Source organism: Micropterus dolomieu, linkage group LG06 (genome assembly GCF_021292245.1).
Source record: "Micropterus dolomieu isolate WLL.071019.BEF.003 ecotype Adirondacks linkage group LG06, ASM2129224v1, whole genome shotgun sequence".
In the NCBI taxonomy this organism is placed as follows: Eukaryota; Metazoa; Chordata; class Actinopteri; order Centrarchiformes; family Centrarchidae; genus Micropterus; species Micropterus dolomieu.
Window position 1 is genome coordinate 16,942,825 of NC_060155.1, and position 3,461 is coordinate 16,946,285.

Genomic DNA, 3,461 nt, shown 5'->3' on the forward strand with positions numbered 1-3,461 from the left:
AGAGGTAGCCTGACTGCCATTAGGTACTGAGATGAGATCCTCAGACCCCTTGTGAGACCATATGCTGGTGCGGTTGGCCCTGGGTTCCTCCTAATGCAAGACAATGCTAGACCTCATGTGGCTGGAGTGTGTCAGCAGTTCCTGCAAGAGGAAGGCATTGATGCTATGGACTGGCCCGCCCGTTCCCCAGACCTGAATCCAATTGAGCACATCTGGGACATCATCGCTCCATCCACCAACATGTTGCACCACAGACTGTCCAGGAGTTGGCGGATGCTTTAGTCCAGGTCTGGGAGGAGATCCCTCAGGAGACCATCCACCACCTCATCAGGAGCATGCCCAGGCGTTGTAGGGTGGTCATACAGGCACGTGGAGGCCACACACACTACTGAGCTTGTTTTAAGGACATTACATCAAAGTTGGATCGGCCTGTAGTGCGGTTTTCCACTTTGATTTTGAGTGTGACTCCAAATCCAGACCTCCATGGGTTGATAAATTTGATTTCCATTGATGATTTTTGTGAGATTATTTCATTCATTCAGATCTAGGATGTGTTATTTTAGTGTTCCCTTTATTTTTTTGAGCAGTGTATATAGATATATAAGTGTGTGTGTGTGTGTGTGTGTTTGTATTTAAATACATATATATATTTAATTGACAGTAGTGTATTTCACTGTGTGGTCAATTTATCATGTGAAAATGGTGGTGTAAGTCATCCTTATGCCAGCATCTGATATTAAACTCCTCCAAGAGAGATGTCCTGATTAGATATTCTTTTTTAAAACCAAGCTTTGACTCAATATGAAAGAAAGCAAATGATTGAGATGAAAAGCAGCTGTTGCACTGGGTGTGACAGATGAAGCTGACCCAACCATTGCGGGATATTCTCATTTCAATTAGTACATTGGTTTTCACACCATAAAAATGTGGAAGATAGAGCGGAAGTGATTATACTCAATAGTTGAACCCACAACTGTCTCCACCAACCACACCACAGGTTTTAATGAAGACTCCACAGATTTATATCTAATAACTACAGGAAATACAATGTGGGTTCTTATTAAATGTTCTGCAATATGCTCTGCTCCATATGGCCATTCTTTCTTGTCTAGTGATGTATCAATGATGTTTATAATATTTTAATGAGCCATTGTGTTGAACAAGAAAACCAGCCACACTATTTCAAGCTAGCATTGAGCAACTCGTGTTGCAATAAACAGTCATAAGGCCCCTTTTGTTGTGTCTTACGTTGTGATTTATATACTCCATACTTTGGTCTGGTTTGATCAAAACCACAGACATTTTTCTCACAGATTCTTATGGGCACAATGTCACTGCATTACCATTAAACAATGCAGAAAGAATTTGGAGATCATCATGTACACACTATTTACAGATAACTCACCGACATGCAAACACAAAATCAAATTTCATGTCAGTGCATACATTAATCTTGTTTATAAGACATTTGGCACTGGCGCCATACTGTCACCTCACACCCACACGGCCACAAGCAGGAATAAATTAATAACCCATGGTAGTAGTGCTGAAGGCTAAATTGTTCTTGCCTTTATAAAAAGGATAGATTTAACTTAACATGTTAAACTGACCGACTTTTAATCAGTATAAAATGTCCTAATGCTACCTAATGTAGTGATGTACATTGATGTACAACAGACATGGAAACTATGTGGTGATTGTGAACTGTCTCTTGGCAAATTAGTCATTTTTATAAATGTGGCCTAACTTCACACTGCTGTAAGAGAGGTCATATTACTTTTTGGTTGATTGAAAAAGGTCGGAAAGTTAGCTTTAAAAAAAGCCAAGTACCAAAACCGAAACAAACAAATATGCTCCTTGCCTCATTCAAGGAAATATGAGTACAATGAGAGGCTGATTGCAACGTCACAGTTGGAATAACTTTTGAAAATGTGCCAGAATAATGAATAATTACCATCTAATGTTGGTGTTTTTGTGTGGCACAAATGGAATTCGAAATAAGTTTTAACTTTGTGGATAACAAAGAGTTTACTATAATTTGGACTTCAGTAAGGCAAGGATGGTGAGGCCTGATGAAGTATGAGGCTTTGTAAGAATGCTAGATGATGGTAAGGCATGTGGAAGTGATCCTGTTCCTAATCTAATATGTGCTCATCAGTTCCCCAAAACTTCCCCTTCTTGTCATGTGCTGGTTTACTAGTTCATGGCATGCTACGTGACAGCGCTGTCAAGCTTAAACATGTAAACTGTGGCGGAAGAAATATTGCAGTATCTCTGAGAAAAAGTCCTGCATTCAAAACCTTAATAGTAAAAAGTACTTAAAAATATTAAGTAGTAGTAGTAAGTAAAAGTATTTAAAGTACCAAACTTAAAAGTACTGATTTTGCTGAAAAATAGTCCCTGTCAGTGTTTTACTATTATATATCATGTTTTTGGATTATTATTAGTGATGCATTAATGTATGCGTTGCATTTTACTGATAGATGTGGTTGTGCAAGTTGTAAATTCGTTATATAAGGTTGGCTAGTTTATACAGCAATGCATCATTTTCAATAAGATCATGTGTTTTAAGCATAGCTGTCCTGTGAGAACGATGTATCTCTAAAAAAAATCTCTTCGTTACAGTCCACCACTGTATGCAAAATTGATAGCAGTAGCAATGCTTAAAGGTCTATAAAAACTACTGCCCTAACTTTAAAGCAAGCATACCTATGTGCATTGTTGTCCTAAAATAAATCAATGCCAGTTTGCAGTCACAATTCTGTCATACTCGTGTGATGGCTCTAAGGATTTCTAATGAATCATTCCTGATGAGATGATAACAGAAGAATGAAATACCTGAAGAGTTTTTGTTTACAGTCATGTCATCACGCCATGGAGGTCATGTCACTAAAGTTATGTAGACGGCAAAGCCACATCCATTCTTGCTGTGAGGGGCCCAGAGGCCTCACAGCAAAATGGTCCTGGATATGAACCTCAGGAGTGTGGAGTTTGCATGTTCGCCTGAAGTTTGCGTGGGATATCTCATGTCAGTGCCCTTGACGAAGGCAAGGGTTTAGAATTGGAGTTGGTCCCTGGGCTGTGCAGTAGCTACCCACTGCTCCTTAGGATGGGTTACATGCAGAGAATTAATTTCACTAGACATTGTACTGCGTATGACTGTGTATGTGACAATATACCTCATAGTGGTTTGGTCGCTGCCTACCTACCTTAATGATCTTTTTCATACCCTCGGCGGCTTTAAGCATCCCGCTGGGAGATGATTTTATTGTCCCAACCAACACTGACATGACATATCCGCCCTTGTTTACGAGTGACCTGTCACAGGCAGGTAATGCTAAAGGCTCGTGAGACGTATTTTTATACATCTCTCATTGCACAACAAAACTACAGAAAGATGATAACGCTTAATATTCAGATTGCAGCTCCTGAGTAGCATCATCTATTTTGTAGAATAGCGG